A 15,880-nucleotide genomic window follows, 5' to 3' on the forward strand; every position below is an offset into this window, starting at 1 on the left:
TCTTTGAGAGGGCGCCACATAATGATCATCCAAGGGAACTGGCAAAACAGAACCATCTTTTTCCTAAGCCATAACTAACCGGAGTGTTCAGGAGTTTGAGTGGCCGCTCTGGTCCACAGGTGCTCAGCAGGGGTGGGAACCTCCCCTGTAGAGGGGCATTTTGGAAATGTGTTGGCGTTGGTTCTATCTGGCACGATGTCGGGGGCAGAGTGGGCATTACTGGCACTTAGAAGGCAGAGACCAGGGGCGCTGGGTGTCCCGCAGTGGATGGAGCAGCCCCAGGCCAGGAAAGCATTGTCTCACCGCACAAAAACACCCGCTTTTCTGAACCTAGGACTCACTTCCGTTTACATATAAGCACCATGTATTTCTACTCAGCTGTAACAGACCCTTTACTTTCCAGGAATACAGTTAGTGCATAAATTGAGGGAAGATTGTTCTCTATTTTGTTCAGAATTCCAAGAGTTGTTTATCATTTTGGAAAATCATGTCACCAACAGCAGCAGCAGCTGGTGTTATCTGAGCCACCTGCTCCCCCCATCAGTTTTAAGCTATGTTGACGGGGTGGCCCACACTGAACTTTTGGGGCAGGTGTCAGCACCTGGCCACCTCATTGTTGTCCAGGCCCCGGCCCCTGCACCGGAAGCAACAATGAATTGCTTTGCCTTCATTCCTCTTTGTATTTTGTCTATGACATTATATTCCATTTTCTTAAAATATGGGTGCAGGTGGAGTACATTATCTGGGCATTTCACTCAGGATGGTAAACAGGGCGCTAAAAAAATATGTAATAAAAACAGGGGTTGAGTCTGACAGGACTGAGAGCCCACTGCTTTAAAAGAAGTTTACTATGGATCAAAATGCCTTTCCCAGTGGAAACACGGGGGAATCATTTCCTTTCTGGAACCTGCCAGACATGGAACAGCCCAGCCGGGCCAAGGGGAGCAGCTGGCTGTGGAGCATGAAAGGGCTCTTTCTCCTCAGCCCTCGCAGGTGAAAGGGCAGGGCGCTCCCGTGCACGCCTCAAACTGGGGAAGGAAAGATGCGGCGGACGTCACATGGCCACGTGGCCCTCAACACGTTCTTTAAGACAAGCCTCAGTTTCTCCATCTGTGTGCTAGAGATAAAAAGACCTTTCCTGTGTTGACTTCCAGTGCGGATTAAACAAGATAAACAAGATGAAGCATGTTTAGAGCATCCCTCGGCATCCCTGAGCATATAATGCTCAGTAAATGCAAACGTGTATTTTTTACCATCCTACAGCACTTATGGTTTACAACGCCCTCTTCCAAATACCGTTTCCTTTGCACCGCTCAGCAGTGGGAACTGACAAGGAATACCATCCCCAGGTTGGAGGGGAGGTTCAGGGAGGCTCAGGGACATCAGCGTACTTGCCCTGGGTCATGCTGGTCACCATTAAACTGGCTTTTCTGAGTTGGAATCCAGGTGGCTCCATTTAGATTTATTCTGTGCAGCTCTGAGGACAAAAGTAGGCCCTCAGAGGAGGAAGAAGTTACTGGAGAAGTTCTGGTGGGGAAAGATGCCTTTCCTAACAACTGGAGCTTCCTAACAAAGGAAGGATAGCGTCTGCATGCTTCAGAGACACCAGGAAGAGCCTTGCCCTGGGAGGGAGGCCTTCAAACCCCATCCAGTCTAAGTAGCTGAGATTCACTTAGAGACCACTTCTCACAGTACAGGTTTTTGCTTTTAACTCTTTCTTTGAATGTTAGATGTTTTTCACTCAAGCTCATTATTTTGGTTATTATTTTAATTTTCCAGCTTCCCCAGAGGAGTGAGCTGCCTAGAAAAATGGTCCAGGACTTCAGTGGATCCACGGTTCTAGTAGGAATTCTCCTTACTCCATCCCAAATCTGTATTCTCAGGGATGAGAAAGAAAACCCCTGGAGACTGGTAGTCGATCCACAAAGCATACAGCAGAATACAGGAAATCTCTGCCAAGGGGTAGCTTAGGTTTGCGTAACATTGTCCAGGAAGCTCTGTAACCTACACTACCTGCTGTTAGAAATCTACAAGGACCAGCTGGGTCTTTGGTCCTACAGAAATTTTTTTTTCTTCAGGCATGAAAATGTCAAATAGAGTCATAAAAACAATGACATAACCCATACCCAGAAATATATATTTTTAAATGATTATACTTCCAGTTTATTCCACACCACCCTGGTCTCAAGCCAATTAATAAGAACACAGTTTCTCAGCACTTGACCTGAGCAGAGATGAGGGCTGCTTCCAGGAAAATGTGTATTAGACAAACCTCTCTGAATGGAATTTTTCTTGCTCTGTTATTAGAGCACTTTTAGTGGCTTTATTCTTGACTGGGCTCATGCCAAATGATTTCTAACTAAAAGGGAAGGTACTAGAAAGAAAGAACCAGTCCTCTACACTATGGCGTATCCTCAGCCCCCACACATTCTCACACACATCACCCCCCAAATGGAGTTGCTAACTTCACATCCCTGGAGAGAGTTTATACTCACCTGGTCTCATTAAGGCAACACACAGTTGTACAGCTTCTCACTGTGGGACCAATTAGCCATGTCCACATCAGACAGCAACATAACCCCACCATGCCATTTGTGCTCTTTATTTATGTTAAGTCTTTACTATTAATTATGTCATAAACACTCAAAACAAGAGCTGTATTTTCACACTGTTGGTGGTGATTTCAAGATTAGAACCAAGTTTGTTTTTTTTTTCACTGTTTCTATGCTTTGACTGTAATTTGCACACCCAAATTGTAAGCCATTTACAGCTTTCTACTTGAAGTTTTTTTTACAAATGAGGTCTTGAAAGTGATATCATCAAATATGTTTGAACATCTTTTGGTATCCGAAAGGGAGAACTCGGATACAAAGGGCAATGCGCAGATGGCCATGAGTTTGACCCTAAATCTCAAAGCAAACCCCCCTGGCACAGGCCACAGTGGCAACAGCATGAACCAAACCTCACTCGAATCTAACAGATGACCACAGGTTTCCCACGACTGAAGAACAACAGAAATCTGTTCCCACAGTGGAGTTCTTTACTGGTCAATAAACTCAATGCCTCATGCAACCTTTTTGAGTTATTCTCTTGATGGAATAGACAGCAGGTCTTCATAGCTAACTGTTTGATAAAGCCTTGGCATCACCCTGACTTCCCAACAATGAGAGCAATGCATCCTAAAGGACTGTGGAGGAAAGAGCTCAGCCTCTTCTTTGGAAAGCCACAAAGAATGAGCATGATTCTTGTAGTCCTGTAATATCTCAGAAATGGTTAGGCCCAAAGGGATTGTTTAAGTTACGTGACCTCCAAATCCTATCTCCAAAACCAAAAGCATGAATCCCCTGCATTGGCTTTAGCCTTGTGTTTTTCTCTTCAGTTCTTCCTTTCCTCATTCACCAAGGCAAAAGCTGCCTGTCAAAACAGGATTAAAATCCTGAGGCCAGCCCCGGGCCGACTTGAAGGCTGCATCCAAGGTAGAACCCTGGCCATGGCCTCTCGGAGCACTCCAGCCGCCCAGCGAGAGGGATCAGGGGCTGGCTCTGGACACCAGGGAAAAATACACTCCTTAGCATTAAACCCTGGTTTTCTCATCAGAGCGATGATGTCCCAGAATGACCTGTGGACAAAAGAGGAAAGGAAAAGAGAAAGTCTTTTCTTCAACCCAAAAGAAAAGTCCCCTAAGGTCTGTGAGCCGAGAGCCATATGCTACTCTTAGCTATTATAAATCCTCTCTGAACTGCACCAGGGATGTAGGTGGGACAATGACAGTCAAGTCCTCATTGGAAGGGAGAAGGAATAGGCGCCCTCCTCCGTGCTTTGTCCCAGCACCTCTTGGCTCAGTGCCACTTTCCCCGGGCTGGATTTGGACCCAACCAGGGCAATTCTTTGCTTTGCCCAGTTCAGCATTAGTCCCCAAGTTTAGTACACATCTTCAAGAAAGGCAGCACATTACCTCAGGATTCCTTTCAAACCATATGTTTCCATTTTGAAAGAACGAGGGTTCTTCCTGTATAATGGTCAGCACAAGAAGAGAAAAGGGGCATGGGCCTTTGTTAACCAAATATTCAGCTCCCAAAACTTAAGTCACCATTGTAGGGCTAAGCAGACAATGTGAACACCTTTCAAAGAGTAGCACTGATGCGATTTTTCCCTGGGACATGAGTTTTCTCATAACAGCCAACTCCATTCCTCTGCTTCTGCCTTGCATGCCTTGTGGAGAAAGGAAGACCACTCCTCAGCCCAGCCCTTCTCTCCAAAGGCTCATCCTGCCTGGCTGCAGGAACGTGCCATCATTCTTGAAAGTCAGCAATGGTGGAACTGAGTTCCATTTATCAATAAATGCAGCTGCCAAAAAAAGAATTGCACATATGCCTCCCCACAACCAGAAATGTAGGTAGAACACGTCTGAGTTGATGGAAGAGCAAATAGGAGTTTTCATAGTTCCATATCACCAGACTCCACGGAAAACACAACCGGTACAACTGGTGTAGTAATAGTAACCCTGGGGAAACCTGCAGTGTGGACCTCAGGATATATTTCCTGTTGCCTCAGTGTCAAACAGACTCAGTGGAATGACTTTGCAGCTTAATACAAACTGAGAGCTGCCACTGGATAATAAATTCCTTTCTGTCCTAAAATAGTAGCCTGGGAAGTAATCATCCCAAGAAGCAAGAGGTGTTTTATCTCCCTGGTGGTAGCAAAGGGCCTCTCCTGATTGCTAAGTGCTGATTTATTCCAGAATGCACAAACGCTGCTTGCTGCTGGGCAAGGATGTTCTTGTCTGTGTCAGAACTGCCTGCTTAGCCCAGCAGGAAGCCTCGTCACCAACATCCCGCCCTGGCCGAGTGTCTTGGCTGAGAGAAGCAGGAGCCCAGCAATGCCAATGGTGGAAGAATCCAGAGGGAAGAGGGAGGTCTGACTTCTGAAGGGGTGATGTGCATCCATCACCACTCACCTTCCAGCTGCTGTGGCCAAATAGCAGCGCCCTCAAGAAGCTGTCCCTCAGTGCCGCCCACCAGTGACCAGCAGCACTGGAAGTGTGCACGTGTGTGTGTGTGTGTGTGTGTGTGCCCAGAAGGGGTTGTTTGGGGGTAGGCTGCTCTGAAATGCTGAATGCTCTGTGCTTCTTCAGACATTAATGTGTGTACGTGAGAACAAGCTACATTGCAAGCCATGGTGAGAATGTCCAAAATGACCCCGAAGCTCCTCTTCTTCAAGTCTCAATCTAAAGCTCAGCATCTGACAAACCGCAGTGAGAGTTTGCAGAAATATGAAGGAACAAACCTTGCCAGAACTGAAACCGAGATGAACGTAACGACAATGAAAAACACTTAGAACCTGTGGGCTGGCAGCCAAAACGCTCAGACTGGGTATGGGCGTACCAACAAATGCAGGGTTCACCACCACGATTTACAGCAGAGACTCTAGCAGAGATTTAGAGCAGAGACTAGAGTACTGTGCTCTTGCAAAGGCAGAGATTTTTGGGGGGGATGGGGGGAGACAGAAAAGGAAAAATGAAGAAAGAGAAAGCGACATATTCGAATGCAATTCAAACATTCCAAGATACTCTTTTGACCTTAGACATTTTACTATGATTTGGGTGATCCTAATGGTCTTTGAATCACGTTGGAAAATGTCACAATAGATGTTTGAATTAAAATCCATTAGGTTTGCCAAAAGACCAATTGTTAAAAATTGGCAGCATTCCAGGGAACTTACTAGGCTGCATACTGCCCCGGGTTGAGAGAATTGCTAATTTCAGAGAAAGTTAATTATCACCTTATTGATAAAAGGGTAATTTTTAAAACTTGTGGTGTGGCTTTTGTGAGTCATTAATTAAAATTTAGAGTAATTTGCTAGACACCCTGGTGGCTTCTGTTACATTATATCTACACCAAACCCTTTGATTTTTTTCTCCCAGGGATGTTTTTAATCTCCCTCTGTCTTTCCTCACCTGTCTGCTTTTGAAGGCAACAAAAACATAAAAAACGTGTAAATCTGAAACTAGCCTTTTGGGAGATTGAAGCATTAAGACATAAAATGTCCAAGGAGGCATTTTTAAAATGCTTCTTCTTAGAAATGTCAGATTTGCCCACCAAAAGAAAGGAGTCTGTGCGTTCACCCCAGAAGGAATTGCTTTCACAAACTTCATACCCAAAACGTTAGACCAGATTTTATGCTCCTTGATAATTAGATTAAAAGAGGAGCCTCCCTCATCTCCTTATCCTTCTTTCCCATTCCATCCCCAAATAAGACCTGAGGGGTCAGTGGGAGAATGAACTGGAGGCGCTTGGAATTCTAAAGCTCCCGGCCCAGCAGGGCGAGGGGCAGTGTCCCCTCCCACCGTCTCCAGGATGTGTGGGCTGCGGGGAGCACAGCCGGGCTCCCTGGCGTCCACCCATGTGATGTTGAGGCTTGCGGGGCAGGGGACGGACTTGGGGAGGAAAACTGTCCTGCTAAGCTCCAACAGGGCCCCCGGGAGTGCATTCCCAGATCCAGCTGCCACCTGTGCCCAGACCAAATGTTGCTCCAAGGTGCGTGTCATAAAGGATGTGTGGATGTGTGTGTGATGTGTCCTCGGGCCATGCAAAATAGTAAACAGATGTACCAAACACTCTAAATGTAACTCCCCAGAATCACCTAAAGGTTGGTCCTCTCTCAGCATTCCTTGTTATGATTTCAGAGAACTTCAGTTATGTTTCCTTAAACTTGTGGAAGTTAAGAATTTGAGACCCAAAATTGAGACTGAAAACACATAAATAAAAGCCACCCCATTATGAGAGATTTAAAGCAATCTTGGTTATGATTTTCCCATCATTTAAAATTTTTTAAATTTAAAAATTCTATTTTTGTCCTCTGGGGTATTGGTTGAATTTTTATATCAGGCAAATGTTATTGAAAGTTCTTACAGCAGGGTGACAATATTTGGGTTTGGCTTGTTTTCTGGGGGCTCATCTGCTCAGCTTACCTGCAGCTAGAGCACAAGCCTTCACCCTCGGCCCCCAGGAGCCTGAGAACCAGAAAGTGAAACTGCTTCTGATGGTTTCCCTAGGCTCGAAAACACACCACCAAAAGCAAAGAAATGACAAAAAGCAATTTACTCTTGTTTCTCTTCTTGTTTTCTTGTCTTTCTATTACTGTTCATTTACCTTTTTTTGCACCAAAAAATACAAATGATTTTGGTGGCACAAGGAAGAAATGTAAACACGTTAAACATAAAAGAACTGGGCTTTTGTGGGATTTGTACCTTTCTTACAATTCCACAAATCAAGCAACCTGATAAATTTACCAAAATATTAGAGTTCCTCCACACAATTTAAAGAGCTAAAGAAAACATTCATATTTTTTGAAAATCTGTCACAAATATGTTTAAAAGGTAAAGATTTCGAAGCCACCAAACAACTTCCCTAAAACTGAAGGTTCTGCGTTAACATTTTGTGGAGACAATCACTCAGTACTGATTTTCTAGGTAATCTTCGTTCACTCAGCTGCTGCTGTTCAAGCAGTCTCTCATTTTTTCAGGTTAGTTCTACCAAGTAACAAAAAATACTCCACAAAAATATTGTGTCCTCCAGGTAGTTTACCACACTAAGAATTCCTTTATAGTTACTTTTTTATTGTTACACTTTCACTCCCCATATTCTATTATGTTAAAAAAAAAAGTATTGAGAAAAAAGCAGCTATGTCCCTCTCTCTTAAAAAATGATTCCTCTGGTTGAAAGTGAAGAAAAATGGAATACACAACCAACATCTCGATTCTGAAGTGCCTGCATGACTTTCCCAGGCACCACGGTGTCTTAAACCCAACTACAAAGCCACTTTCTCAGAAAGCTACTGACTATCTAACGAGTACTGTCATGGAATCTGGAGACGACACAACGAGCCACCTCGCATTCACTGTCACAGATAGTGGAAAGAACTTTGACTCCAGCATATCAACTATCGAAAAACAACTCACTCAGCAGCCTGCACCTCAGCCTTATGCGCTGCTTCTGTCCAGCCAGCAGGCGACCTGGATGGGACATCTTGTGCCTCGGGGGAACCTGTGGACGCTGCCTCATGGCACACAGTGCTCCACCCGGGAAGGAGGTGACTGTATTTGAACTTGGAAAACTGCTCGTAACACTCAACAGTCACCTGTTTGTCCCCCCTCCAAAACTAAAACCAGCAACTAGCAATAATTACTATTCTCACCTGTGCCTGGTAAATTAGGAAAAACCAGCACAAAGACACTTGAACTATTCCATTGGGGATATTCAAAATAAAATTCAGTTAAAAAAAACACTTCCATATGTTCATAACATACCTATTTTAATAATCAAATTTTAGGTAAATATTTTTATCCCAAGACATAGTACAATTTTTTAAATAAAAAGCAAAGCAAAGCAAAATTAACTCAGGTGGGGAGGAGGGGGAAGTTAGCTGGTTATTTGAATCCACATTTGGAAAATAAAATAACTTTCTCCATATTTAAATGCAGAGCTAAAGAGTAATGAATGTGTATATAACCAAAATTTATAAACTATATAATTCCATGCTACATCTTCCCCTCTGAGATCTGGTTAAGAAATTAAACATTGTATTTTGCAGAGGAGGAACTAAAGTTTACCTACTGGGCTCAGTGGTTTTAGTGCAGGACACTCGGGTATTGCCATAGACGTAGGCATGCAACCCAGAAAAACTAAAACAGGTAACCTGTCATGCTGACGGTTAAAAGAGAAGGATCCCGTGTCAACAGCACACCCTTACCTACAGCTGTTCACCAGAGCCCTGATCAGGTTGTTTACCGGGTCAGGAGTGTTGACTCAGAAGACAGATGACTTTCGGCACATGCAAACCGAGTATTACAAAAGCTATCTTCCACCCGTGTGTTAGTAGCTCACAGTTAGCCTCCAGCAGCCCTGCTCTCCGGCTGCAAACATCTCATTAGACTAATGCATTCAGCACAGGCAGAAAACTCGATTTACCATAGCTACAGCAATGAATTTCCATTACGATGACAGCTTCAACCACATCATGTCCGGAAAACCAGCCAACCACTGGCTTTTAAAGAACACACACATTTTACATGCAGAAAACGAGGCCTCTGTGTGTGTGTGTGTGTGTGCGTGTGTGAGTGTATGTTTCTCGTGTTTCCTTCCTCCTAGCAGCCCAACTAAGAGAAACGTGCAGTGCAGCTTTTTGTCGACATGAGCTGCAAGGTAATGACACTCCTGCTTCTTTGGTAGTTACGTCCTTGTAATAACCTGAATTATGTCACAATTGTCAGAATGGGTGTTTCCAACATTTCAGTTTTCATTGCCCCTCCTCTGTTGCCATAGAAACCAGACTATAACATCATCTCTTTGTCCCAGTCCTGCAGCAGTATGGGCCAACACTGGGCTTATGAGATATTGGTGATCTGAGAGAGCGAACATTTGACTTTGCACAAATAAAACAAAAAGAAATATCCTAATGGCATCATTGTTCAGGAAAGCCTGTGCATTTGCCAGGAGAACACGCCATGGTTGTGCATATTAACTCTGCAGCTACCTACAGCACATGTGTACAATTCATTAAAGCTGCACCCTGACTTCGGCTCCAGACCTGTGTGTGTAGGTGCACAAGCATTTCTACCCTTCTCAACATATTCGAGCCCTGGAGAGGGTGAATGGTCCTCAAACAGGAGAAGGGCTCCTATTCATCTCCCGTGTTTCATTGCATTCTCTGTGGCAAATCAATTTATACCGGTGAAAGGACTTTTTCTTCTCCTTTCTTTTTGTAAAGGCTCCCATTGCCCATTTTATTCACTCTGGGATATTGGGGTATTCCCAGGTATTTCCTGCAAGATGAAACATCCATTCTACAAATATATGGCTTACCCCTAGGGTGAGCAGCAAGCGAATTTAGCCAGACTAAATATCAACCAGGGTTAATTACTGCATAGGCCACAACTTAGCCCGTTACTGAGAGTGAAAAAAATGCAATTACAACCTGAGGTTTCTGTGAATACATGTGCAGAGTTGCATTCAAAATAAATAAGAAAGCTCCCTTCTGGGACTATGAAGATAGGAAAAATTAATTTTTTTTTTTTTGAAGTCAAAGCCTTGTACTTACTGAGCAAGAAGAAATTCACTACTTTAGCTCCTTTAATCGTCGAATTTTGTTGTTTTGTATTTTGGTTATTTCATATAAGTTGATTTCATTAAAGAAGAAAGAAGAGGAAGAGAAGAAAGAGGAGGAGGAAGAGAAAGAAAGAAAAAAAGGTAGCCATTTAAACTTGGCCAACATCTCTCTCCCAGCCACGGTGGTTGTACTCACACCTGTGGCCTCACACACACCCTGCACTGCGTTCAGCCGCAAAGCGCCTGGAAAGACCAGTCAGCACCTTAAAATGTTTCTTTGGATAAGTAAAATAAATCCTTCTTAAGTAATCAAAAATATTCTCCAAGCCCCATAAAAGAAGAAAATGGCTTAACAGAATCTACTCAAAAGAAGGGAGTTTTTGGTTTTTCTACCCAGTTCTGTGAGGGTTTCTGAGTTTCCTTGCCTTCTCTTACATGGGCTATTGTTACAGCTTGTCCTTAATTTGGGTGTGTCTGGAATGCAGACATTGTCATCTAACAGGACAACTTGGTAATGAAGCCTAAAACTGAAATCAACTAAAGCTGGCTTTCATAAAATATATATATATAATTTAATGGAATTTCTTTCTTTATGCAACCAAGACCAGAGGCCTTAAGAAATTAAATCAATGTTTTCTAAAATCCTAAATGTTTTTATTCCAAGAAAAATTTAAGTTGAACAGGTAAGAGAAAAGAAATTTGGTGGGATGACTGGTATTAACTAAGGGGTCTGTTAAGAAGAAAAGGGGCCGGCTCTGGGCTAACGTCTCTCTAAGTCTTGTTCATCCCTGGCCCATGATCAAGATGCTTAGGTTGTGCCACGTTGTTAATTTTCTTTGGCACTGTGGTCACATTTCTGTTTCAGACCACAAGCAGCATGCTCCAGTCTTTCCACACAAATGTTACTGGATTGGTGGTTAGCAAGAGGCAACCAGAGGGAACAGGTTAATTTGTGGGCGTTCCAAATGCAAATCTACTTAAAGTAGGCTCCATTTGAAGAGTAATCCTTCTGTCAGGTGCTGGTAAAGCGGCCATTCACATTGAAATGAACTTTGTCCTAAGAACTGTGTTTTCCAACACAAGCATCAGCTTGAGAGGATACTATGTTGGACTGGGATTCAGTGCTACTGCAAAGCAACTTTCGTTATAATGATAATAGCCAACATTTACTGAAGAATTACTATATACGAAGCCCTTTTCATACGATCTCTCATTTCTAACAATCCTATGCAGTAGGTATTATGATGCCATTTCTATTTTACAGATAAGGAAACTCAGACTTAGGGGCGTTAAATAATTTGCCCAAGGTCACACAGCTCAGAAGTGGTGGATATGGGATTGACCCAGGCAGTCTATCCCCAGATACACTGTAATTAATCATCCCACCACACAGCCTCCTGACTCTGCCCCTTGTTCCAGCTCTGCCACCGGCCCAATGACAGTGGTCAAGTCACTTCCTTTCTATAACATGGGGATGGAAATAGGAGTCTAGATCATCTTCTTGGTCACTTATGGTTCTGACATTTTACAATCCTATGAATTGCTTTATCTGCTGGGCTGGAACAGACCAAGAGTTGCGTTGGACGAGTGCTCCACTCATGGCCGTGATTACTAAGGGGCAAAAAGTACCCCCTTCTCCTTAGGATAAGACCTGGTAGACTAATGCTTTGGACTGTCAATTTGGAGCAGAAGTAGGGAGGAGAGAGCATGAAGAATGAATAGGAAGAAAAGTCAAAATTCCATTCCTGAAGTAGGGAATGGAGTCAAGCGTCCCACACTGAAGCAGTCCCACAACTTAGCTTCCATGTCATTCAACACAAGTTTGAGAACCTTCAGGGTTATTTAAGGTGTGTGGGCCGGGCGCGGTGGCTCACGCCTGTAATCCTAGCTCTGGGAGGCCGAGGCGGGTGGATTGCTCGAGGTCAGGAGTTCGAGACCAGCCTGAGCAAGAGTGAGACCCCGTCTCTACCAAAAATAGAAAGAAATTATCTGGCCAACTAAAAATATATATACAAAAAAAATTAGCCGGGCATGGTGGCTCATGCCTGTAGTCCCAGCTACTCGGGAGGCTGAGGCAGTAGGATCGCTTAAGCCCAGGAGTCTGAGGTTGCTGTGAGCTAGGCTGATGCCACGGCACTCACTCTAGCCTGGACAACAAAGTGAGACTCTGTCTCAAAAAAAAAAAAAAAAAAAAAAAAAAAGGTGTGTGGTTTAGGATTACCATTTCAGACTAGACAAGAGAAGAGCGGGTGCCAGATCTTTTCCCTCCCCTGCAAAGTCTGTCATTTCTTCAACCCAAAGGCCTGCCTTCGGTGGGGCCAGATCTTAGCTTAAACTATTCAAGCAGTGGTCTTTCAAAATTAAAGGCAAAACTGTCCTTTGTAGTAAAGATAAACAATAAACAACTTAAATGTTCAACAAAAAGAAATTACTTAAGTAAATGTATCATGTGTCACACCATAGAATACATAATGCAATCGCCAAAAAAAGGGTGTCAGAGAAGAAGAACATGGAATGACATATAAAAAATGTTCTCAATATATGGTTGCTAAAAAATTGCAGGTTACAAAATAATATGCAGAATACAATCTTATTTTGAAAAAAAAAAAGATTTGCAAACTATGGGAGATATGTTATTAGTAATGATTCCTTGGTGACAAGATTATGAGTGATTTTTATTTTCTAATCTTTCTTTTTTATATTTTCCACAAAGTAACACCTACTTCTTTTGTGATAATAAAAAGTGGTGTGAAATGATTGATTAGTAACAAAATGTTTCCTTGTCATATTGGCAAATATACTTACTTATAGTTCTCATAAATCTTAAGTCTTAAATTTTATCATTAAAATAAAAATAGAACCTTTGCTTGACCAGTAGCTGTAGGTTACATCAGCCCCTGCCTTAGCCAGCACTTCAGATTTGAAGGCTGCTCCCATGTGACTCATGTCACCATGAGTATTTTGGGAGCCTGTGCAGGGTACTCGGCACAGCCACTAACAAACTCAGGGACAGACTCTCTACCCTTCCCTACCAAAGGGCTCCCATGGTCAGTGGGGTCCTCTCAGAGCTGATAATAAGCAGTCTCATTTTCAGTAAAGCCATGTGCTGAAGACACAGGAAATTGGTGATTGAATGAAGTGAAGAGCGCTGCCATCCAAGGAAAAGATGACTCAAATTCTGGGCCCAAGACATGGCTCCTTTCAGACAGGGCCTCCTCTCTTTGTGGCTCTGGGCCCGTGACCCTGGCTGATATTCAGGGATTGACTTAGTGGAAATGTTTGTCCCAAGGTCTGGCAGTTTTAAAGGAAGCACAGGCCAGAGACCCTCATCCCAGGGGCAGTGTCTGGTAATGGAGTTGGATGGTGAGGGCATGTGGCTGACAGCTGGGGGAACTGAGAGGACAACATCAGGGACTTTTCTTTGGCCACCAGGCTGTTAACTCTAAGATGGCAGGGAAGGGATCTTGCTTCCCACTATATCCCCAGAATGTAATGCAGTACCTGGTCTGCAGTAGGAAGTCAACAAATAATTATTATTACTGAATGAATGAAAGAAACTAGAAGTTAAAGTGGATGACCTAATCTTAATCAATGTTGGTACAGACTCTTAGACCTCATTCCTTTCTTCCCCAAAAGTGATTGATGTTAGATGTCTGTTATCAGGGGAAAAAAAAATATCATTTGTTAAAATTGAAAAGAAGACTTTTCTTTACTGTCTTTCTCTTCCTTTGTGCTATTAAAATATTATCTCCTTATGATCACTTCTGCTTTGAGTTGTGTTTCTTTGAAACAAATGAGCTTTTATTCAAAATTCATACAGGTGATCTCCAAGCACTTTTGACTATTAGCTAGGTTTCCCTTTTCCTCCTAAGATATATTCTCCAAGTTAGATATGGGAAACAAACCCTGGAATGCTGAGAAACTTCTAGAATTGGAGAATATGAGCCTCAGCCAAACCTCTATGTGTACTCCAACAAGCCAGAATGAAAGACTTCAAATAAAGCAGTGAGTACATGCAATTTCAGCTGATAACAATTACTACTTCTGGGCTCAATTTCTATGGAAAGGGGTGTGTGTGAGAGAAGGAAAGAGACAAGGGGAAGGAGACATAGCCTACCAAAGACAGACTCTACATTTTTAAAAACTTCTTTTTGAAAACAGTCTCTTGTCTGAAGTTTTTCAGGGAGCTCCCTACGTTGCCAAGGCTAATCTCGAACTCCTGGCCTCAAGCGATCCTCCTACCTCAGCCTCCCAAGTAGCTGGGATCAGAGCCACTGCGACCAGCTTCCATCTCCCTTTATTTTAGAGAAGATCTCTAGGACGGGCCCCTTAGTTACCAAAAAGCAAGGATACAACCATTGTCCTTGGAACAAAACTTGAATCTGAATGAAGATGATGTGGTCCATAATTTGTCATTCTCTTTAATAAAAAAGCAGCTGGTTAGAGAATTAAAAAAAGCAACCGGTTGATAAATTACTCTTAAGGACAGGCAACTTTAGTGTGGAGCATGTCTACGATAAGCCCACATGAGGTAGAAGAGAACCCAGAGACTGGGACTGGGAAAAGGAAGAGGAAAGAGGAGGGAAGTAAGGGTGCAAGTAACAGTAAAACAGATCAAACTGGCTTAAAAGACAAAAGCATTCATTGGCAGGGCGTCCAGTGAGGTCTAGGTGAGGATGACCCAACAGGTCAGTAATGTCACCAAAGAGCTGGTCTTAATCATCTTATTTCTGGTTTCCCTCATGGTCACCGGTGGCTTTCCCGTCCAGCACAAGGGAGTGCCTCTCCCCGCAGCTTCCACCGAGGAGCTAAGAAGCTTCCTACCCAGAACCGCCTGCTAATATCCCTCTCATCTCATTGGCTGGAATTAGGCCACACCCCCTCCATGAACCAATGACTGCAACCAAGATGCTGATTGGCTTAGATCCACCTTTGAACCCAGAGGGGCTGCGCTGCTTTCCCCCAGGCACCGGCGCTGCCTAGGGAGGAGCAGATATCTGAATGAGCATTGCGGTGCTCGTACGCAGCAAATGAGAAGAGGAATGGGAGCTAAAGGGCCAAAATCAGCAAGAAGCGACAACTAGAAGGTGAGGCCAGTGACCTGGGAAAAGAGCAGCACATAGGGGCAGGGAGATGGTAGGATGCTGTGCCCTGTGCGTGTGACCCCCGCCCCTCACCCTCCCAGACACCGATCTTCCGGGAAAGACCACAGAAATTATGAAATGCTTGATGTGGTTGAATTTCTTGCAGAAACTGGTGAAGAGGCTGAGTTTGGCATCCTGGGGCGGTGCAGGTGAAACCAAGATAGTGTATGAGAAGCCAGGGGCCAGGGCCAAAAGGATTATGGAACTGTGAGTGTAGGGACGTAGGCCGCCCTGCCAGGAGGACTCTGGACTTACCTGGGATGTGAAAATTGGGAACTTAAGAGGCAGAAAGTGGCTATCTGACAAAAGGCTACAGCCGTGTAAGTTGAGTATATAGTTAGCTGAATCGCATCCTTTAGTAAGGGAGAAGTGATCTTCTAGAAAGGAAGACTCAACTGAATATTGGTACTCTTGAGATGCGTTATTTACGATTGAATAACATACACTTTGAGAGAAGTGTTGTACACTGCTCAGATTGCCTTATCTGGCTGTGCAGGCCACCCGGTGTGTGTTGTGGGGTGGGGTGAAAAGCTGAGCCCTACCTGAAGGGAATTGGTGGGAGGGTCCCTTCTGTCCACTTGAACCCTGTGGAAGCTGCAGGCAAGCCTTGGGGACATGGCCATGTGGCAG

At 43.8% G+C, this 15,880-nt stretch overlaps 1 protein-coding gene across 1 annotated transcript in view; it reads right to left on the reverse strand.

Annotated features, from left to right (window-relative positions):
• SCML4 (Scm polycomb group protein like 4) overlaps positions 1-8,931 on the reverse strand; it is a 93,937-nt gene extending 85,006 nt beyond the window's left edge. The window contains exon 1 of the mRNA XM_045544121.1: positions 8,752-8,931. The gene's annotated coding sequence lies outside the window, so the exon portion shown is untranslated. The remainder of the gene's footprint in view (positions 1-8,751) is intronic.
• Between the last annotated feature and the right edge of the window lie 6,949 nt (positions 8,932-15,880).

This window comes from Lemur catta, chromosome 2 (assembly GCF_020740605.2).
Source record: "Lemur catta isolate mLemCat1 chromosome 2, mLemCat1.pri, whole genome shotgun sequence".
Lineage (NCBI taxonomy): Eukaryota > Metazoa > Chordata > Mammalia > Primates > Lemuridae > Lemur > Lemur catta.